The sequence below is a fragment of the Accipiter gentilis genome, chromosome 13 (assembly GCF_929443795.1).
Source record: "Accipiter gentilis chromosome 13, bAccGen1.1, whole genome shotgun sequence".
In the NCBI taxonomy this organism is placed as follows: Eukaryota; Metazoa; Chordata; class Aves; order Accipitriformes; family Accipitridae; genus Astur; species Astur gentilis.
The window spans coordinates 18960459-18984811 of record NC_064892.1 but is presented as its reverse complement, the minus strand read 5'-3'; the positions used below and the strand labels follow the sequence as shown (position 1 = coordinate 18984811).

Below are 24353 nucleotides of genomic sequence, written 5' to 3'. Positions count from 1 at the left end.
ATCCCTTTTCCCTTAGTTGTGTGGTATAACATGTTAAAGGAAACCTATTTCAAAACCCTTCTTCTCTCCCCCCTCCCCAGTTGGTCTTAAATATATTGATTTTTCATCAAGGAGAAATCAAAAAAAGGAGGGGTAGAAGTTAGTTTAGGGGATTGAGAGTCAGACAAATACATTCTTCTCCTTCCATTATGTGTAAGTTATTGTGAAACTTGCAGAAGATTCATGATAGGCAAAAGGGGAAAGGTAATAAAGATGAGGGGTGGGGAAAGGCATAATGTGAATTAAAAAAAGAGATAGCAGTCATGAAAACTATACTGAGTGGGATTCATCTGAGTGTGGAATATATAGTGCAGTTTGCCAGTCTTTCTCTTTAGAAGAGTGGTCTAAGCCAGGCAAAGACAAAACAGTCTCATGAAGGGATTGGGTGAGTGGGGGGCAATGTGTTGGGGATGGTGGCAGAGTCCATTTCTTCCACTCTGCCCATCCAGTTACATCTGTGTAGCTATTTGCAGAGGTGGAAGCTGTAAATCTTATTGATGGTAACTTATTTGACATGCATTTGGTTCAGTACAAAGTGAACATCTCCTTCCAGTAGTAACACTGAGAACCCTTGAACATCCATTTTCAAAGAACTCAGTTTCATTCATACCACTGTTTCACAATCCTGTGATCTTTTTGAAGCTTTTTTTTTTTTAATGTAATAAACTCTTAGGTTTTGGATGAGTTCAAACATTAGTTTCTGAGGAAAGTAAGTAAATGCAACATGGATTTCAGTACAGCTTTTACTGTGGCTGGCATCAGTCTTGTCTAACTTTAAATGCCTGTGCTAGGATGAAATCATGTCTATAAGGTACATGTTTCTTTCCATTGACTTATAAGGGAGTCTACATGACAGGCTCAGATGTAGATACCCATGTTGTAAATGTCTGAAGCTAGGTGAGGCGAGTCCCTCCTGTCTTTTCTGAGTTTAAATGAGTTCAGTATAGACTCTTTTCACAAATTCATGGTTTTGGGAGCTTTTAGGCTTTACCATCATTCTTACTGAGTCCTCTTTCAATACAGAATCTTTAAGCCTTTAAGAATTTGTCAAATGCTGGTCATAAAATTGGATGTTTTCATTATGAAGTATGATATACTTAATATACTGCTTTTTATTTGCCCCCCCCCCCCCCTTTTTTTTTTTTTTTTTTTTTTTTTTTTTTTGAAATGGACTATGCTGTTTTCCATGATTGGAAAGATTTTGACTGACAGAAGTTCATTGAGAGTTGTGATTATACAAAGGATAAGATCTGATTAATGAAACTACAGAAGATAGGAAGATACCATGCTCCTTCAAAGTTTTCAATCTTGGTGATCTTACAGTAACTGTTAGAAGAGTTACCACACCCAAATAAAGAGGAAGTTTGCATTTGTATTTTTAGAGAAAATGGGAGAAAGGACAGACAAAAATTGGATAATGTGCCATAGTGTTTCCATAATATGAAATACATGTAAGCCTCTTGGGGTCTAAATGTGACGGCACCATTAAACAAAATATGCGTGGCAAGGTTTTGGTAGCAGGAGGGCTAGAGAGGTGCCTTCTGTAAGAAGCTGCTAGAAGCTTCCCCTGTGTGCGACAGAGCCAATGCCATCTAGCTCCAAGACGGACCCACCGCTGGCCAAGGCCGAGCCCATCAGTGATGGTGGTAGTGCCTCTGGGAGAACAGATTTAAAAAGGGGAAAAAGATGCTGCACAACAGAAACTGCAGCCGAGGAAACAAGTGAGAATATGTGAAACAACCCTGCAAGACCCCCAGGTCAGTGAAGAAGGAGGGGCAGGAGATGCTCCAGGCGCCGGAGCAGAGATTCCCCTGCAGCCCGTGGGGAAGACCATGGTGAGGCAGGCTGTCCCCCTGCAGCCCAGGGAGGTCCACGGGGGAGCAGATCTCCACCTGCAGCCCGGGGAGGACCCCACGCCGGAGCAGGTGGGTTCCCGAAGGAGGCTGTGACCCTGTGGGAACCCCGCGCTGGAGCAGGTTCTTGGCAGGACCTGCGGATCTGTGGAGAGAGGAGCCCATGCTGAAGCAGGTTTGTTGGCAGGACCTGTGACCCCACGGGGGACCCACGCTGGAGCAGTCTGTGCCTGAAGGACTGCACACCATGGGAGGGACTGATGCTGGAGCAGTCATGAAGGACTGCAGCCTGTGGGAAGGACCCACATTGGAGAAGTTCATGGAAGACTGTCTCCTGTGAGAGAGACCCCACAGCGGAGCAGGGTACAAGTTAGGAGTCCTCCCCCTGAGGAGGAAGGAGCAGCAGAGAACGTGTGGAGAACTAACCCCAATCCCCATTCCTTGTCCTCCTGTGCCACTGGTCGGGAGGAGGTAGAGAAATCGGGAGTAAAGTTAAGCCTGAGAAGAGGGGAGGGTGGGGGAAGTGTTTTAAGATTTAGGTTTTATTTCTTATTATTCTACTCTGATTTGATTGGTAGTAAGTTAAACTAGTCAAGTCTGTTTTGCCTGTGACTGTAACTGGTGAGTGATCTCTCCATGTCCTTGTCTCGACCCACAAGCTTTTTGTTGTATTTTCTCTCCCCTGTCCAGCTGAGGAGGGGAGTGATAAGAGCGGCTTTGGTGGGCACCTGGCATCCAGCCAGGGTCAACCCACCACATTGTACTTAAAATGTAATATATGGTTGATAAGTACAGGTTTTGCACATGCTAATGGCTTGCCAGCAGGTTGTCATAGTGATATCTGGGGGCAGATTTTCCTTGACTAGATTCCACTGAAATCTTACGAATACCTCCTCAAGCACCACCTAACCTCAGAGGCACTTAAAATCAGTCTGCATTCCAAGTTGGAGCACATCTAGGTAGAGGTCCCTATGCATGCTCGGAAGTCTCCTGGTTTGGAAAGCTAAGTGCTTTTTTTGATATGGGTAGGGAGGTGCTTGAACTCTGTTCAAGTCCCTGAAGCGCCTGTTTTTATTAGATCATGGCTAACTCATTCAAAAGCATTGACTTCACTCCAGAAAACTGTTAGAAGAGGAGGTAATGGCTAAGCTTGCCTCTTCTGTAACATGCTTTGAGCACTTGCCCAGGAAGTTCAAGACCTTGGTCCTTTCCCTCTCAGGCTCCCTAATTATTTAAACAGGTTTTGGTGTTACCTGGAAGTTATGTCAATTTGCCCAGAATTGTTGGCAACAAGTGTTGATATACATAATGCATGAGTTAAGCAAAATACCACAAAAGAGGAAAAAAAACCCAAACAATTTGGTGGATTTTTTTTTTGTGAAAGCTGATCATACAAGTCCTGAAAAAAAATTATAAAAATACAATTAAAATGTAACTTTTAGACCTTTTTAGCTATGTTAATTGCCTTTTTTGCATTTCTTTTTCCATTATTAAAAAACCAAACAAACATACAAATGTGGATATTGGCAATACAGTAGTTAACTATAAGGTTTCTAAACATAATTTTGAGAGTGAGCCTTTTGTATCATTGATTCTTTTGTCATTGTATGTAATCATCTTTTCATTAAATAAATGCTGATCTTTACTATTCCTAGTGGCAGCTTTTCTAGTTGTCATGTTCAGATGCAGTTTTAATTTCTGTTCTAAGATTATTTTCTCCTCGTTTATAACAAGGAGTTGATTCTAGCATTAGTCCTTAAACATCTGTTGTTTTGCCCTCTTAAAATCTTAGTCAGACTTTATTTTCCTAGGTTGTAGTTTATTTGACTTCTCTTGGGATAGATTCCTTGTTCTCCTGAACATCTGAGTACCATTTCTTTTAAGCTTGACCTTCCTTCAACACAGATAACTGGAATTCTGAAAAATGTTTCAGATCATTTCCTGCTCTGTCTTGTATGATACCATCATTTCCACTAGATGTACCTTAGTGATTCCTGGAACTGTTATGTCTTTTGCATAGCTGGATCATGTTAGCAGTTTAGTTATCCTGCTGTCATGTAATGAATCTAGATCCTTTTCCTCAGTCTGTTCTGTCTTCTGCCTGGATGAAGAGAGACACCACCTTATGTTTTCTAGCCCTTTAAGTCCTGCATTTGTATGTGCATTCTTACTTGTTTTCGTGATTATTCTATTAACGTAAGAACAATGCTCTCCGGCATATCAGAGCAGCACATCGCTCTGGAAGATGTGCAATCTTTTTGCTCCATGAGACATGGAGCTCCGTGAGTTATTGCTCCATCTCAACATGAGATACAATTCACCTAAATGTAAGTGTACTCAGCATGTGTACTACAAAGGAGTTGCAAACGTCCAAGATATTATTATAATAAGTGGAAACTTAGTAAGCACAGTTGGTGGGGTTTGGAAAGCCATTCAGCTGACCAAATAAAGATTGCTGCTTCAGGGCTGCAAAGGGTTCTCATTATAACCCTTTGACTGCAGTGACTAGATTTCTACCAGTCATACTGGAAACCTAATTTACAGGTAGGTGCGTAAGCCTTTCTAAACTTAGATTTAAGAAATCACAGAATGGTTGCAGTTGGAAGGGACCTCTGGAGATCGTCTGCTCCAACTACCCCGCTGAAGCAGGGCCACTTAGAGCTGGTTGCCCAGGACCATGTCCAGATGGCTTTTGAATATCTTCAAGGAGGGAGACTCCACAACCTCTCTAGGCAACCTGTGCCAGTGCTCAGTCACCCTCACAGGAAAAAAAAAAAAAAAAAAAAAAAAAAAGTGTTTCCTGATGTTCAAATGGAACCTCCTGTTGTTTCAGTTTGTGCCTGTTGCCTGTGGTCCTTTCACTGGGCACCACTGAAAAAAGCCTGGCTCCGTCCTTTTTGCACCTTAGTGGTCTTAAATGTACACAGCTGAGGTAGTAATGAACTATATGATCTGAGCAAACAACGGAGTCTTTAATGTTGAAGCTATAAGTAGTAGCAGTATGATGATACAATAAAAGATAACGTCATATAAATGTCAAGGAATCTCTGCAAACTTAACCCCTACAGCATTTTCATAAAGGAAGCATTTGAAGCATTTCAGAATTGGATTTAGCAAAACTCAGTTTATTTGAAATACAAACCAATCTTATGGTAGTGAGATAAGAGTAGATTGACTGTGAGTAGGTTTTATTTATATTTTCCTATCCCATCTTCCTTTTCTACAGCATTCTCTAGACTGAGATGTGATATGATTGCCTAAGCAACAGTTCCTGAAACATGTTTTTAATCTATATTTTTAGTATTCTTTTTCAAATCTTCAGCTATTCAATGATGTGTCAATAGCATACAAAAATTGAATTCCTAAAAGAAGAAATGAAGTAGGTTGCAAAACTTACAGTTTTAGCTCTGGTGTACGATGCTAAACAATGTGAACTTTCATTAATGAATTGTGGGGAAAAAAATAACATTTGTGAAAAGTGCGAATACTAGTAAGTTATTTCCTTGTTTTTATCATTTAACAGTTCATACAAACCTGTCAAGGCATTTTTTTCTGTATTAGCTAGTTATGAAAAATCAGAAAACAAATTACACCAGTTTCTCTGTAATTTTTGTAGTTGCGTATTAACTCTTCTGTACATTTTGTTTAGCAGCTACCAGATTTAATTATGAAAATGTTGACTAATGTTACTTTTTCATCTTTTAGAAATATGTAGGTTTTAATCACACTTGTTTTGCTAATTACTAGGCATATGGACTATCCTTCTGTGTCCTATTAAACGGAAACTGTTTGATCTGTAAGAATGACTTTTTAATACACTCTGGGTTTTAAGAAGAGAGTAGTATAGATTATGTTACAGGTCAAACAATAGGCTTGCCTTTCACTTGCCTGCTACGCTTTAATATTCCACCTATGTATTATAGCTTGTCAGTGAAATGATTAAATATGTTAAAGCATCACTTCTTAAATTCTGTCTTAGGATATTAGTACTTATTATTTTTCCATAATGTTTGCAATTCCAGGAGTTTTTGTACTTACTTGCCTTGGCATTCCTACTCTGCTTACCACTCTACAAAATAAATCTTTGTATATTCAAATTGATGCCAAGATGCCAGCAGTACAAATTATAATGTATGAGTCATATTACAAACTCTTAAAGCATTTATTGGTACGCTAGTACATTCCTGTGAAATGACAGTCAGATAAATTTATATATGTATATGTACAATCACTGGAAAAGATTCTTTGTTGATCTTGCATTTCTGCACATTTTAAATCAGTTCAGTGATCTTTAAATGTGGTTAGAAAGTAGTCATTTTCTCTTACTGCCACTTTAATGCTAAAATAGTGAATGAACCATTTAAAAACAATCTTCTAAAATACTAAACTAAATTTATTTGAAAATTAGCACCATGATATATTTTCTGATTAAAAATTGAGTTTGTGTATCTGTGGAGAGAATATAATGAAGGAGAATCTACTAAAATAAGAAGAAAAAAATTCAAAGGTAACTGAAATGTGATTGTGCCAAATAAAAGAATAGTTTTGCCAATACGACACTGATGCATATAAATGGTTTTCTAGATCTTTGCAAAAATCTGAGTTCTAGTCCTACCAAATGAATTGTGCTCAAGACCTCTTCCTTTTGCTATTTTTGTCATTTTTTTCAATTACAATTTCAGAAATTTCATCTTTATTGCATGCTAATAATGATAATACTTAGAGAACTAATAATAATGCTTTCGGAAGGCCTTGAGAAAAAGATATTTTTAATACAATCCAAAAAAACACACATACAATTTTACTATTGAAACTCCATAGCAAAAAGTGGCAGCATAGTGTCTCTATCACAGAAAGTGAAAGAAACATTTTTAAATAGTACTGTAGAAAGTTTTCTTTTTTCTTCTCAAGTCACTTCAATGTCAAATGCTCTCTTCTTTTTTTTTTTTTTTTTGAGCTCTGTTTTGCTCTTTGATATTCTTTTGAACAGTCCCAACCTCTACATTTCTTTTTTTTTTTTGAAGCTGCATAAACTAATTTGAAGTCAATGAGAAATGTGGAATGGGAACTGTACATGCCATTAGAGCTGTGGAAACTGGAGTTCATAGGAGAACAGTACCAAAGCACTCGGTATTGTTACTTTTGTTGTAATTTAAAGTATAAAATCTGACCAAAATATTTGCAATAGCAACAGAATTTTCTTTATTAAATCCATAAAATAAATGAATATGCAAGTTATAATTCTCCTTCTAGTGTATATTTTAATTACTTTCTTCTCTGCAAAGTTTATGGTCCTCTTTTCTGTCTTAATAAGAGTACCAAATACTGCAGTATGCTTTTATTTTATTAATCATATTGCATGCCATATTTGATCATGATCTAAGAGATGCACTGAATTACTTTAAACACATGCTTTAGATTCCTATAGATCCATAGTACAGTTGTTGAACATACCCTGCATTTCTAAAGAAGCAAAAAAAGATTGTTCACATTCATACAAGAGCTTGCTTCCAAGCCAAGAATGACAGATGCTGGTACAGCTGAGAAATGTAGTGTTTTAGGAAAACACTCAAACAGTGGTTAACTTAGTTCAAAGTAGAAAAAAGTTAATTTAAGATGCCTTAGTCTAGACTTGATTTAAAGGTAGTTGAGGTGTAGATGTTGGTTGTACAAACTGTCAAGGATTATGTTCCAATTTGGTAAATCTGCAATATCTGAATGAAAGAAATAGTTCTGGTCTCTGCTTTTATTAATTTCAAATGTGCCTAATGTCTTGTATTCCTCATTTTAAGTAAGTATATTTGCAATAATTTTTTTTTATAGTTTGTATTTTCATGTTGTAGAGTATGTGTAAATGATAGCATACCAAGAAATGGTGAAGAGGGGAGTTGTCTGTACATAATCCAAACTTTTGTAGCCTGGATTTGACTTTACTGTGCCAAAGCAACATATTTGTCCTATTTTAATGTTGACATGATCAGCTAGAGTCTTTAATTCATTCCATGTGCTACAGAGAATAATTCATGAGAGGTTGATTGTCACTTTTAGCAAGAATATAACATAATAGAGTAAACAGAAATTTGAAAAGTAAAGGAGAAGTGTTAATAAGACAGAAGTACTGAAGTATATAGCATTGCGTATAATAGTGCTATACCTAGCATTAATACACACTGTTGTAGAAACACAAGAGAGGTAATGGAACAGACTCAACAGCGTAGCACTTAACATACCAAAAATCCTGCCAAACTATTGCACTTAAGAAATGACAATTTTTGTTCCTACAATACTGAAAACGTGTATGGTTTTACATAAATAAGAAAAATAGTTGTTCTGAAAAAAAAATTTTTTTTTAAAGGCCCTTAAAGATGGCATAGAAGTAGTAACTTCTCAAATCTAAGTCACAGACTTTACAAACCTACAAGTAATTCCTTACAGTCCTGCAAGGAAGCTTGGGAAAGGTATTTCTTGTCACTGACAAAAAAAATCAAACCATCTATATTGGGTGAAAAAGGTGTGATTCTGCAGTTGTAACAACTTTTATTCTTTGATTAATTTATAGTGTTGTGTGTTGTGGTAAGTGGCAAATAACCAATAATTCATTTGGCTTTAAAAAGAGATTATATTTTATATAAACAAGCAAGTTCTGTTGAATTGTGTTATATTCTCTGTCTAGGAAACAGATTTGTAACGAATCATTTCTTCTATTTTGAGGAAGCAATTTTAAGATGGGATAAAATGCTAAATATTCTGTATCTTCCCAGTGTTGGTGTTACAGGCAGAGTTGAATTAGCTTGATATTTACTCTGAAGGGGAGAAGTTCCCTTGAAAGTTCAAAGAAAATTGTTCAAACAGTTTAAGCCACAGGCCACTTCAAAATAATCCCTGTTTAGAATTTGACACGTATCTAAAATACTGTTTCTCTCAAAGTAGATATTCTTTACTCTTACTGACATATTCATTCAAACAAGAATGAATTCAGGGAAGTCCTGTGTTTTATGTGGGTCAAACAGGCTGATCTTTGTGGTTACTTTTGACTATATCTAAGACTATGTATACATAGTTCATTGTGGTTTTGAATGTATCTGATCTAGCTTTACACTAGTCTGTTCATATACTGTTATTAGTTTCAGCACGAAGCTAAGTGAAGACTCATTTACTGTTCTGCTTAGCTTATGTATTGACTGGAGTCTAGGAAAATGCTCTTCATTATTGAAAGCCTCCTTTCGAAAACCTGCTGTGGCCAAAAGAATTGCAAATCTTAGCAGCATTCATCCAGAAGTAACAACTTTTTAATGAAATACTGATTCCTATAAGGTATTTGTCTCCACATATGTGCATTCATACATTCAAGTCTAGGGACAGTTTCCTTTGTTTATCAGTATTCATGCATGTCACCTATAACCAACAGTCCCACATTCTTATACTTAGTCCCTTTCAACATGAAGTTGAGGATACAGAGCATGAGGTCCAGAACTATACTGTGGTTTCTGCTTTTTCTTCACTTCTCCAGGGGTGTCACCTCCACCAGTAGCTTTCTTATTGAAGGTAACTTTCTCAAATTTGGCACTCATATTTTTTGCTTACTCTGCTTTAAAGAGGGAAAACGGACATTTCGTGCAAGGTCCAAAACATTGATCAAAAAAAAGCTGTTACTAAAAAATCCAGGAAGAGTCTTTTCTGAAAGAGAGACCCCTTGACAAAAACAGGAAACCTGGATAGATGTCCTGTTCTGAGTAAAAGTGTGTTTGCTCTTCACTTTCTAAGATCTTCACACCCATGACAGAGACCTTTCACTTCATCTAAGGACTGTATTCCAGTAATCTGCTGATGTTAAGGCTTAAGCTTCACTCTAGAGAACAATTTACACTGGAACTTATCTCTGGAACTTAAGAATAGGAAAAAAATATTCACAAAGTCCTCTGACTGTAAGTTCAATATCATTATATGAATAATGCTGGGTTGACACTGTTTTCATATCATTTACTAACAAAACTCAAAATGCGATCTCCTCACTTAGGAATAATGGATCAAATGGAATTGGTTCATCAACTGACAGGAGTGTTGAATACATTAGTAAATAGGATTGCTTGTTTCCAGTTAAAAGACAATTAAAGTGGGGAGTGATGTTTTAAGAGCTATTTTCAAAGACCTTGGAGATAACACGATTGGTCACCTTATCTCAGACACCAACAGGGAGCAAGTGTAAATCTTTCTCTTCAAATTTGGATGAATCGGGAATGAATTTGAGAAGTTTGTTTTTATTTCCTAGCTGGGAAAGCTGCTGAGTGTTTTTCCTATGTTACTTTTGCTGACCAAAATCATCTGTACAGTAAATCCCCAACACCCTCTAACAGTAGAGATTCTGCTAATGGAAATATACCAAGTTAAGTTCTTATAATAAGACTTTGTACATAGAAGTTGAGGAGACTGCTAGTATTCGTGAAAATTTTTCTTTGAAATTGAGTCAGATTTGTCACGTAAGCCTCAGATCCCTCCCCTATCAGGAGTACTGCTAGGTTGTCAGAAGTAGTTTTCCTACTCATCACAGGCATTGCGTAGCCTGATATGAGGAAATATTTGTTAACGTGTGTGGCTGAGTCAATCAGATTCTTGACTTACGTTGTGGCTAGGTCGCTGACCTTTTTTGAGGTAATGTGTCTAGTGCTTCATTACATACTGTAGTTTGAAATGTTTGGCCCTTTAACTCTGTCAGGCAACAAGAAGAAGAATTCCTTTCCCTCTTACTCTTCTGCAGTGAAGTATAGCTGACATGCTTTCATTTGATGTTAACAGGCTCAAAACTTTTAAATACTTTGTTGTGTGTGACAGAGTGATCCTAGGGAACCTCAATGTCTTAGAGCTTTCTCACAGGATGAAAAAGCTCTAATATTTGTAATCGTAATCTAGTAGAGCCTGTGTCACAGTGATGGTTCCCAACATGAGTTCACCCCTGAGATTTGCACTGCTGTGTTTTAACTCCTGAAACCCTTAGGCTTTATGTTGCTTTCAGTATGGGTAGGGAATCTTCAATAAGAACTGCAGAAATCAAATCTACCTATAACTGTTCTTTAAGGTGTGTTTTCTATATGTACATTCGTAGCACACCCTGTTTATTGCTTGCCTTTGAATGTGCATTTATGGTTACCAGGAATTCTGAGATTGGGAAGAAGTGAGAAGAGGGGCCAAACTCCACCCCATTTATGTAACAGCAGTCAAAGTATTAGACTGTGTGCCCCATTAGCATTGCAAAGAGGAGCATGCTTCAGTGTCATGTACCTATAAACACTGCATCTTTAAGAACAGCTGACAGTAAGCAGATTTTCTTGTTTTCTGAAAGACTGACTCCATTTCAAATTAAGGCAAGTTGAACTATTAGCTTAGGTGGTTTTAGATTAAGCTTAGAGTCCGGTTCCAACCTGGTTCAGACTTTAACAGTGGCAGAATGGAATGCTGAGAATGGAGCTCAGCATGGAATAGAGTTTAAAATACTGTGGAAAAGTATTAAACACCTCCATCTACTTAAACCTTCTTGTAATAAAGGCAAAAGAATTGCACATCACACAAAATAAGGTTAACTGAAGTACAGTAGTTAACTAGACTGTTTTTCGTTCATGACCTAAGTATTCATACCAAACTGGTAACCTGTATGGTCAGGCCAAAGTGCGAGAGTTCATTCTTCAAATTTTAAGGGGAAATTAACTTTTCTTGTCTATATCTTAAGTCCTCATTCGGTGGGAGTCTTATAAACCATAAGAATACAAAGGATTAGAGCCATGTTTTAACATACTGTTCAGTGAATGGATTCCTTTACTTTGATAAAAGGAGTTAATGTTAACAATATGGCTATGTTAGAGGGAACTCCCCAGCTGCTGTTCAGTGAGTGCAAGAATTGCATCTTCAGTTGCTTTGTTAGTTGCATGATAGATGTAGTCATATTCTAGGGCTTCTAGCAGAAAGAATGGATGATGACAGGGATGAAATGATACGAGCACTGAATGCACAGAGTCGTAGGAGCCTTCTCTTTCTTTTCCACAATAAAAAGATGTCTACTTTGATATGCTATGATCTAACAGTTAAAAAGTTATAGTCTCCAGGTACTCAGTTGGGACAGGGCATATTTGGAGATCGGGAGTGTCTTTTCTACAAGTCCCATTAGGGGAAAAGACCCGAAAAAACAAGCATTTGTTTTCAAGTCCACTACAAGAAGAAGGAGGAACATTCTGTTTCTCAGATGTGGTTATTGCAGGGATTGTGATAGTTCAGCTGAAGAAAGAACTGATTAAATGGTGAGAGAGAATGGAGAAAACGGGAGGAAAATACAAAAATTAAGACAAAGATATCTAGGAAGGGAGAAGAGAGCTGGACATAATTAGAGGAAGCAGAGAAACAGAAAACTTAGTCTAAGAATTATATGCACAAAAATAAATAAATTTCAGTGCTTTTTGCCGTGGTCTCTCAGGAGCCAGGTGATAATTATATCGCACTAATACTCTTCTTAGAAGGTATGCTTGAAACTTTTATTGCAAAGCCTGTTAGTATCCCTGTAATTCATTAATTCTGACTTCCCTTTTTTTTTTTTTCCAAACTTGGATTTTGTTTTCTCTTTTTTAACTGCTTCCCGCAATACTACCCTTCTCAAATTAATAACTTTAGTAGTAGAAAAAGTAGAAGAGCTATATAAAGGCAAAGTTTTGTCTGTCTATAAAAATTTTGTTAAACTTGTCAGGCAACTGATAAAATACAGAAGAGTGTGTTGTGAGAGCAAATACGCTCAAGAGCAGGGATAGCTTGGAGTTAACTGATTATTTTTCAAAATAGTTACTGCATATTTTAAGTATTTTCATCTTTCACATGCCTCGGCAGGTAATATAGGATAATTTGATAACTGAAGAATTTTTTGGGATAGGCTGCTTTATAGAAAACTTTGATTCATTGGACTTTTTCCTGCTTAGAAATGAAGAGAAATAAGTTTGTTTCTTTAGCGTCATAAACAGCTTGGTGATGTATCTGTTCAGGATTCGTTTTTTTTCTCTGAAGCTTTTAAGAGCGTGCAGACCTTCATTTTGTTTTGGGCTGTGAAAGTATCTTCCGTGTTCTCCTATGCTGTTGATGCTGTTGTCTAAGTGTGTTTATTGTTCTTACAATATCTTCAAAAGATTATCTGATTGATTTGAAGGACTCGTGCAGTTCAGGAAAAATAATTTTTAGAAGTAATACATGTTTCACTTCTGGATAATGACACACACGGATATCTACGTCTTAAGACTTGTAACAAACCAGCTAGTATACAACATTTTATTATTTGATAGATGTCTCTAAAGCTGAAATGCAGTTGATGAGCTTGGTTTTTAAGTCATATGAATGAAGAGAGGTCTTCACGCTGTCTCCTTTGTTTTCCCTTTAATGGTAAAGTTAATGTGGTTCCAGTTAACTATCATTGCATAGGAAAGGATATTTCACATATCTTAGACTTGAAAGAAGACAGATCCAGTAATGCTCTGCTACCTGTTGCTTGTCTGTCAGTCATTTTAGCATCCTTTCATTGTGTAAGACCTATCTCTGCTGGCTGTTACTGTTAGTCTTTCTATCCTTTGCTCTTCTAACAAAAACTTCCCTGAGCTGCCCAGTTGCACTGAAGCATGCCTGATGGCCTGCAGGCAGCTTAAGGGAAGTTCCTTTAAGTTCTGAAAGACAGATGGAAATCCATTTATTTTTCCAGTATCAAACTTAGTTTAAAACAACTGCTGGAAGTACAGTTATAGTAATCTTTGTTACATGATTTTTAATACTTTAATAGCTTTTATGTAGCATTCAAATGCTAATAAGGAAATGCAAACTATCTTGTGTGTGACTACACATCATCCTTCTTGTCTTTGAAGGGAACAGATGTGTTTTTGTAAACGGCGAGCTCAGCCTTAGCCAGCAGTGTACCCTGACAGCGTCCTGGGCTGTATTAGCAGGAGAATAGTCAAGACACGAAGGGATGTCCAGTTTTGGCACATCCAGTACAGGTAACATAGTGATAAACTGGAGTGACAGTGGAGAGCCGCCAGAATGGTCAGGGCTGGAGCACTTGCCCTGTGAGGAGAGGCTGAGGAGGGGGTTCGTTCCGTCTGGCTGCTGCAGTACCTAACAGCGGTGCCCTCAGTGCCTACCAGGAGGTCACCGGGAAGATGGAGCCAAGCCCTTCACAGCGGGGCATGGTAGGAGGACGAGGGAACATCAGTTGAAACAGGAGATTCCGCCTCGGTATAAGGAAAAACTTTTTCACTACAGCCAAGCATTACTGTGGGCAGTCTTCATCCGTGGGAGTTTTCAAGACCCGAGTGGCTAAAGCTTTGAGCAACCTGGTCTGATTTCATAGCTGACCTTGCTCTGAGCAGGATGTTGGACTAGATACCCCCTGAAATCCCTTTCAACCTGAATTATTCAATAATTGATTTGCATTTGCATTGTTGAGATCTCGGTTTTAAGGGGTAATTTTACTAGGCAATAAATGGAAAATTATGCAGCAATATGCTGGCCTCTCGTATTTAGATTTTGATTATTTCTTAAGTCACTGCAAACACCAAGACCCTTCATTACATTAATTCTCAGGGGAAAAGTTGCTTTGCTGTCCAACGTTGCTAACTGTAGCACTTTTAGGAACACATCCTTGACGATAGCAAGGTATGCCTGTACTTTGAACTCTGCTTATCAGGAAATCAAACCTGTTACGTGTGATATAAAGGACATACCAAGCATTTGTTAAATTATGGCAGTTTGAACTCTAACCTTCTGACCTACTCTGCCAGACTTTCAGTGGGGAAAATGGAGGAGGGGAGCAGTCTCTCTACTGATACAATAGTTACATATATCTTTTCTTTTTCAGATGTCAGAGGAGCTTTGTCTGATGGTCTCCCAGTTAGCTCTTATCTGAAAAGACTTTTCCCTACTTTCTCATTTTTCTCCCTGTCCTTTTCTGGGAAGCTTCAGTGACAATATTTCCTTTACTTATTTTTTCCTTGCTGATCATCTAAAAAGCTCCTTTTTTTCATCACTGTATAGAATGGAATTTTAGTTTTGATATTAGTAATTACGTACAAGTTACATTTGTGGAGTTCGGAACTTAAATATTTGTATATTCATTTCTGACCGTTTTAAGGACATATATGGCATTCCAAACATTTTTCTTCTGTTTGTAGCTGTCTGTGGGTTTAGTGCTTTTTAGATTTTATTTGTTAAAAGGAGAGAGACGTTTCAGTATTGTTGTTGTCACTTATATAACTGCTGTTCTGTCAATCATTTCACATTAACTTTTTCCCTTTTTGCATTAATGGAATTAAAAAACATACAGTAATTAACTTGTATTAGGTATATATTTACATCTAAAAGTATCTTAATTTTCTATTAAATCAGAGGAACAGCAGCATATACAACAACAGATGATAAATGCTATTGTGGAAGGTAGAGGATAAGATTGCTGAATTCATATTTAAGTTTATTTTCTTCTTAAACTGTGGAATTTTTTATGTTTCTAATGTGTAAGATGTGACTTGAATTTCATGATTTGCACTGTTATCTTTGTTAATCTTTTAGTCTCTGGGTTTACTGCAAAAGTTTCATCGAAGTTGTATGAGATGGTTAATTGCGTTTTGCTCAGTAGTAGTTTGTGTATATGACTACAACATATCTGTATACCCATTGCACAACCCATAATATTCTTTCAAAATATCCTTGCAATCCAGTTTTAATAATTAAATTTTATTTTCATTTGGGTTTTAATTTTAATAAACTGCTTATGCAACCTAGTTTGTAGAAAGACTAGCAAAGGGAAAGGGTTGGAGAAAAAAAAGTAAATTATAGACAATTTACAGATTGATGTGTTCACCATGTAAATCATGTAAATGAATAGAAAAGGTAACAAACTTTGTCAACATGAATATCCAGAGAGTTTATTTCCTTGAATCACCTTCCTCTTGTTCATTTATGGTTTAGATTTCACCAATGTGTTTATATCAGAAGTTTTCAGTAGCTTCTTTTCAGTGTCTGCAGAGGTTTAAAGTTTGTGACTTAAGATATTTTAAAAAATAAATTAGTCAAAACATCTACTAGCTTTAACAAGGAAGGTTTTATGATTTTTTTTTTAGTTTGGGTTTTTTGTGTGTGTGTATACTTACTCATGCATATGCATATGTGGATGCAGTACTCTTTTTTCACAGTGACAGCACTAGTGTGGATTGATTAATTAAGGAAAAAGAAAAAAGTCTATTCCCTGGAGAGGACCTATAACATATTGGTAATATTGACTGATTGTTTACCTCAAGAATAGCATGTAAATTTGGTAGTTTACTTATAGTTACATCAAGCTTCTTTAATTATCACTCTTACATTTGTTTCAGCTACTATCTTGAAATATTGTTGCTCTAGAACATTTGGGGAAGGGAATGTATGCAAATATGTGAAGGTCCAGTTGTGAGCTGAAAGGGTCAGTAATGCTACATTAAAATGCATTTGAGCCATGTAAAGTAAAACTACATGCACATATTGGCACTCTGGAAACCCCCTGAATACTGAATTACCCCAGCAAGTAATAATCACTCTATCCAGAATCACAAGACCTGAAAATATTTATATTGATTTAGCTGAATATCTGACAGAAAATAACCTCTGTGGCTAGTGGGAGTGGAGAGTTTTAGAAGATACATTTTTGTATGTTTTATCCAAGAGGAAAAAACAATTCAAGCAACAATTTCAGAGTCTTTGTGTAACCATTGACTCCGATTTCTTAGTTTATTTGAGCAATGAAGAACAGTGTTTGCAGTGCAATGATAAAAATGTAATGAACAATTTCTGTGGCTTCTGATATTGCCCAAATCTGTTCAGGTATGTTTCATCTGCTACAATAGCAATTTGTTTGAATTGTATTCCAGAAACACAAATACTACTACTATTAAAGAATATTTTCATGAAGTAACAATATTTCTTGGAAAGCTAATACTTGATGTAAGGAGGTAAGTTGTTGAATCGTTATTGAAATTGTATGGTAGCTTAAAAAAAATAGTTATGAACAGCAGGAAAAAATGATCAAGCTGGACAATTCTAAGTGTATGTTACAAATTTGAAATTTAGTATAGAGTAATATTAAAAGTTGATGCTTTTTTTAGTGTTTTATAGCAAGGAAGTTGCTGGCATTTTCTTCATTGAGGTCTGTTATATATTTCTCATGTCAAAGCCTTTCACAGTTACAATTGAAATTAATTATTATCTATACTATTTAATATACATTATTGGGTGATATGTCTCTCTACTATTCCTTGCCTTTTTGTTGATTTAGTACAAAATTCAGCTTTGTGAACATGGCAATTTTTGCAAGGACTGAAGTAAACCATGAAATAAAAATACTGGTTTAATAAAGTTAATGGTTTGGGATGTCATAGGAAATCAAATAGAGAATAATGTTCACAGAAAATGTGACTAAAGACATAATGAGGTTTTAAAAAAATATGCTTCAGGGTTTTTGCTCTTGGGTTAGAATGCGTACAATAGGCAAAACCATACTGCAGAGCAGGGACCCTTTTCAATCTGTTACTTCAAAGAGAATTTTTTTTAAAATTGAAGTATTTATCTGTTTGAGCAAAGATGTCATTTAGGCAATGAGAAATCTAATTGTGCTTATTCTGCTGCTTGTCCAGATGTACGTTCCACCTCAGTTCAGCATATTTCTCATACTTTCAAGGTGGAAGACTTTTGCCATTTTATGTGCTAGTGCACACAGATGCAAAAGATAGCTTCGTGCAGTGTATCGAAGCTGTGCCAGAAACAATAGAACTGTTCAGCTTCTTCTGACTGCTTTTGGCTTGAGGTAGAGCTGCTGGTGTCTGCATCCTTTAGCTTGGCTATGTTTCCCTTTAGATTGTTGTCCAGTACTTAGGAGAATTCTATGAAGCTATTTCCTTTGGTATCTTCTCACTAGGCTTCAGAAAACTCATTTAATAGCCTTCCTGTTTGAAAAAGAGGAATCTTTTATCTGTCTTTTGCGTTATTTTGAAGTTTTATTCAAGGGATCTTGTGAGGTGATAATTTTCATTTTTGGATTCAGAAACTAGATATCTCTGTGCCTACGTCTCCTGAAATAACTGATCGGGTAGGTATTCTCTGACTAACCCTGTATACTGATGATTTCTGTTTCATGTTTGTACAGTTTTTCATAGATTTAGAATTCATCATCCCTAGAAACATAAGTGAGAACACAAGAATATACATCTTGACTAAGATATATAGGCAAAGAGAAAAGCAACTACCATTAGACTCCTAAAAATTACCAGGGTGACTCTGTTCTCCTATTTATGTATCTGAAAAAGCCTTTTTGAGGACAAAACGGTGAAAATCTATCCCATTCCTTATTATATGCTTATTGGTTTCTTCAGATCCTTTCTTTTTGTTAAGAATGCTGTTATTAATATCTCTGTACTGATAAAGTTGTTATTTGAATAGATTTTGTGTTTATTTCATTGAATCAAATATCAAAAGAGTTAACTCAAGCTGCTGATTACTTAAACCAAGTAATAACAGTCTAGGCGAGTGACTCTGAGCAAGCTAAGCATGCATCAGCAGCATTGAATTAACACAGAGTAGCAACCACATCCTGTTTCATTTTTAATAAAAGCATGACAGGAGTTGCTCATCATTTTTTACGGTAGCCCAAAAGTAAGCACGCACTTTCAGGGAGTGGAGGACTGGATTCAACGTCCATCAGAGCTCCAGGACTGGGAGAAAACTCCTTAGTGAAGGTTTATTATGAAGTTCTCATGACTGAAATACAACTCCCAAGCACAGGCTAGGCTAGGCTAGGCTGAAGCAGTCTCTGCCATTACTAATGAAGCTGTATCTCGGTGCAGTAGCAAATCTTAAGTTTCACAGTGTCAGAGTCAAAAGGAAGCACAATTGCATAGTCCAGAGACAAGGAAACAAAGATGGATTTCAGTACCTGCCAGTCAGCATGTTTTATCATATATATCTAAAGCAGACTCATCTTTTGTAATGTTCATTGTTCCAATTCTTAAAAGGGATGGAACACTCATGTGGTAATTGGGTCACTGTAGCTGTCCTAGTGGAATAAACACAAAGATAAGCAGCTACCTTTATAGTAATTCATCAAGACGTGCCTTTTATATGTATATCCTACAACGCCACCTTTAACTTTGTTCTTTACCAGTTGTGTTACAGGTTAGTGAGAAGATCTGTGCAGCAGCTAACCTGTTTCTTCCTCTGGCGTAAGGTACAAGAATATATGTGAAGTATGCACGTTCTCATCAGACACTGCAGGGAAGAGTGTCCAATCTAGTGTACACTGGGCATTAGTCTAGTTAGGGTAAAAAGAATACATGCATTCTACATACTGAAGAACTCCACTTAATGCATAGGTAATTTGGGGTTTAGGTGTCCTGAAACTACAGGTAGTGTAAAACGGCTGTTTATCTTGCTGAATGTGGTTGTTTGGAACTAGCACTTCCTACAAACTGCAAAATAGTATGTGGAAGTGTTGCCTCCAAGGAAGTTGTTTCAACAGAATGAGGATCAGAGGCCAATACATAACAAATGCTTAGAATGCTGCAAAACACAAAAATCTGCTTTGAAGCGAGCAGCTTTAAACAAAGCTTCTAAGCTTTCTCTCTCAAACAGATTTTGCTAAACCACATGCAAAAGTACTGTATGTTTAATTACTTGATACGAAGCAAATGTAACATCTGGCAAGAACTTGCATGTTAAATCATGTTTACCCTTTGGCATTTAAGCTATATGTTTCTGGATTTTTTTAAGTAACAATCTAAAACAGGAATACTGTGCTGAAAAAATTCTCAGCATGTTATTTGGGGAAAACAAATTTTAAGTGAAAACTATTTCAGCATACACATTTTTCATTGTTTAAACAATTTGTAGATGGCATGCTTCATCTTCTGTTTAATCATTATACTCAGAGCTTTTTTGCTTTTGTTGGAGGTATTTAAATTGTTGTTACTAAGTGCATTGTTATTTTAGTCCAGATTAGAAATAATTTAACATAGTTGATAGACGTTAATGAAGCAATAAATAGTACAAAAGACTGGAAATGCCTATAAAGTTAGTGTAACCTTCTCCATGAAATACATGTGTTTAAATGAAGAATGACAGTTTTCTTACCCATTCTGTAGTAAATATTAGAACAGACTTTCAGTTTATGAAACCAGCCAGATACATGATGCATCAGACTTACATTCACTGCTTCAGAAGCTGAGCAATGAAAGCATTTGAAACTAAGGATCAGAGTTCCTACATTTTCAGTTACTTAGTGGGTAGTGTGTGTACTCAATTCATGGGAAATTTTTGATTCCTCAGAAACAAGCCAACCAGTTTTTAGTACCAAGGATCAAAAAGAGAACCAGTGAAAACAAGATCCTTTGAATGCCCATGTTTGAACTGGAGTCTTACAGTTTGCTACATGTGTGGACAGCGTATGTGCAGTCTGTAACATGACTGAATTTAATTTAGGCCTGTCTAAACTGCTGTTACTCCTTCGGTGACTCCAAGTGGCACAATGAAGAGTAAGGAAAATTCTGTTCTCTACTTTTATACTTAGCTTTGGGCTCTTTGGCAGTGAGGAAGCCTTAACAGCCAGACTCAGTTGCAAAAGGTGAGGAAGTTAAACTTGGATTTGAACCTCATATTGAAAGAAGTATGGGTAGGATTTGATGAAGGAAGCCAAACTATGAGAGTGATGTAGGAATAGAGAGAAAGAAAACCAGCAGATGGAGAGTAGGGCTATAAGATAGCAATGGAAGCTGAATAGGCTAGGAACATGGGTGAGAAGAAAAACAGATGCATGCCCCGAGTAGAAAGAATGAAAATAGAATTGGAAATTAGGAGAAACCTGGACAGAGAGGGAGGAGGGCAGGAACATTAGAGGACATGTTGAGGCTGCAAGTGGAAGGTTTGTGATAGGACAGGTTAAGGAGGAAATGTCTGTAGCATTTAGGTTTCTCTGCAAATTTGGCACTGAACCAAGGCACAGACATTTTACAAATAGGAGAGTATATTGTAATTACTCTAAAGATCTTAGATCTGGAACTAACCCATCTGTGGAATCAGGATGATTTCACAACTTACAGGGGTTTTTTCCATTTTTAAACTTGGAAAATAATGTCTAAAATATATCCTAAAGAGCTTTAGGTTGGTATAATCAAGCTCGCAGAATTAGAAGGGGTTGGTATTTTGTATGATTTTGGCAGGACTTCCTTTGGAAGATGTATTATTTGTATTTACTTGCTTGGCATTCTTTCCTATTAACAAGCTTAATACTAGTATTTGCTGCTTCTTGAATGCTTAATTTTACAAATTTATTGTCTTCTAATGTACTTCTTTGTTCAATTACACTTTTGAGGAGTACTGCTGTACATCTCGGGTTTTGGTAATGGGATAGACAATGGTAAAAAAGAGTCCGTTTCTGTTAGGTAAAAATACATTAGAGTTGCTATCTCAGTACTTATGGAACGCTTGTAAGAAGTTGGAAATGTTAAGTGAATCTCACTTTACACACATATATGATAGAAATCTCTGAATATTAGATTAGACTGTGCTGGTTGTGTTTTGTTGTTCCTCCATTCAAAAAACAGTTGGCTGCCATACTTTCTTCAGTGTACAGACTACATGATTTTACCATTAAATCTTTCACTTTACTCTCATTGTATGTGTTTTTTGAAAAGTTATTATATCATTATCCACCATTTGCAAAAACAGACTCCTCTGATTGAAAAATCTTAAAACCATCCTTACAAACCAGAGTTTAAGTCCCTCTCTGAATATTCTCTCTTCTACTTTACTCTAGAAATAACCTTTTTGATAACCATTGTGTCACTCTGCTTTAGCAAACTTCAGGCATTATTGACTTGTTATCCTAATGGCACAGAGACGTAATGAAGTTGAGACCTCATTCCAGATGATTCTTACATGTGGGGATTTTTCATTTTTTTTCATTAGCTCAATCTTTAATTTCCCTTTCATTCCCAACCCTCATTCTTCTGTGAGACAAAAACCTCTATTCTTTCACTATATCAAGTTTGCTAAAATTTCTTGATGGAGAAAAATCCTGTGCACCTGCATTCCACTATTTTTCTCCATAATAGTATTAAAGCATAGGCTGGTTTTGTTTTCTTTTGTTTTCCCTTAGAGACCATCTAGGCAGATTAAGGAATGTATTTTGACATTGTGTTACATGACTCTATACACACATGCATACGTATTTGTGCTGAAATAGTAGCCAAGAAACCAGAGGTACTATTTGGCCAAGTAAAAGCAAATATGACAAAGAAACTCTGGTGCTACAGTGGAGGAGTTACTAGTGAGCTCAACAGTGTAGTAAGGTCAAAAGTAAACTGACCCTTCATAACCTTACCAGTACAAAACAGATCATGCACATGTAAGCTACTTCAAATTACCAAAACAAAGTACAAAAACTTTTTCTGAAGTTACTGTTCATGACTGGGTTGATAAGCATGCTCTGGAAGCACCCAGCTGATTGAGTAGACTTACAAAATCATCAGGGAACTACAAGCTTCTCTGTAAAGTGTAGAAAGTAGGTATAGAGAAGTATGCATAGCCTATGTTTATGCATGTTTCCAGTGTATAAGCTCTGTACAGAACAGATCATTGAATCTCAGACTAATTTAAGGTCTGAAGCTGTGTACAGGAAGGCATTGCTATTTAATTTGTATACAGGCAGAAGATATGAATTTGTTGTCGAAAGTCAATAAATATGACTTGCAGATAAATTTCATTTGGGTGTTGCATTGCATATCAGTTGGCTGGGTGACATGTATCTTTGTGAAGACTTACTCATTTTGGAACAAAACAGTCTACCCAGGATTGTAAACCATGTATATAGCAGAACAGATTTAGCGTCATGTCTGCAGCTGATCATGTACAAAGTGTGGAGAATGTAAGAGTACTGAAACATTTTGCATGGTAAAATGAAAATGGGAGCATACAGTCAGGGAGAAGTGATGAAATACTTAAAGCATCAGCACTTGAAAAGCATCCTCAAGCAAAATTGACAGCAGTAGTCGATAACCAGCTGGATAATTGGCGTTCAGCAGTTTGAGTGCAGTAACTCTGAGAACAAGCATAAGAAAATTGTTTTCAAAAGAGTGACCTTTTCATGAGCTTGGTAGGCCGAACTTCCAGACTCTGCTCATGCAGCTTCTGTAGGAACAATCTCATTCATGCTTTGGACTGTTTACTCATACACGGATGTCTACAGAGTGATTATAAAGGACTTCATAATGACACCTGTTTGTTCTGTTCCAAGTTAATTACAGTGAAAATTGCTTCCTCTTTGTGCCTTAGAAACATTCCCACGTGTGAAATCCTCAGGGAAAATATTTGAAGTAATCCCCTTCCTTTTGTTAAACCCTCTCAATCCCACCTAAAGATCAGGTGCTAAATAGGATGGAATTGTGTTGCAACTGCTATTTGACAAATGACAGCTAACATTACAGCCGTGCTGGGTTAGAGTAAAGGTTTAGCTGGCATTCTAACAATTTGTTAAGTGACTTCTGTGTGAGAAGTACCATCTTTCATTTAATAGTTTTCAAAGGATTTCAATGCTGCAAGTTTGTTCAGTATCCTCTTGAGTAAGTGTTAATTTTTAGCATCCACAACATCTTATAGTAAGGAATTTCACAGGTTTTGTTTGTGAAGAATGACTTCTATTTGTTTTCATTCTGTATCTGCTAGCTTTATAGATGCCTTCTCATTCATCTGTTGGAAAATACAGTTGATTCCTATTCTCATTCTCCATGCCACTTATGATGTTACAGGCCTCTCTTTATTTCTTTTCCTTACACCATCTCTTTTCCAAGTTGTAGAGTCCTAGCTTAAGTAATTTCTTCCACACAGTGCAACTGTGTAAGTGCATGATGTTGCTGGTTGTCAAAGGTAATCCTTATTACCTTTCTCTGATGTTTTACCAGTTCTGTTACATACCTTGTGATGTGAAGTACTAGAACGGTAGTCAGCATTCAGTATGCGGGCAACAGCATGGAATTTTAAAGTGACGTGGTGATTTCTTTATTTTCTCTGTTGCTTTCACAGTAATTCCCAAAATGTTGGGTTTGACCATCATTTAAAACTGAGCCAAAGTTTTCATGGATTTATTTAGTATAACCCCAGATCTCACTCGTGAATGAAAACAGTCAGCTAGGAGTTCATTTTGTGTATATGGTTAGGATCACTTTTACAACCTCCTTTGAATTTCATATGTTATTTAATGCTAAGTTTCATAAGGTTTTCTACTGTTCTTCACATCACCCTCACTTTCTACAGTCCAGTAATTCATTATTCTATCAGCAAACTTTTTTACCCTTCTTTTTTTGAGATTGCCTGTCAGGTACAATGAGTAGAATGAATTAAGTGCACTTTTAAGTGGAATATTATTTATCTGTCACC

The 24353-nt window shown here is 36.7% G+C and overlaps 1 protein-coding gene across 2 annotated transcripts in view; it reads left to right on the top strand.

Moving 5' to 3' along the window:
- The window catches only part of PIBF1 (progesterone immunomodulatory binding factor 1), a 123403-nt gene that overhangs the window by 49766 nt on the left and 49284 nt on the right, over positions 1–24353 (top strand). The window lies entirely within an intron of this gene.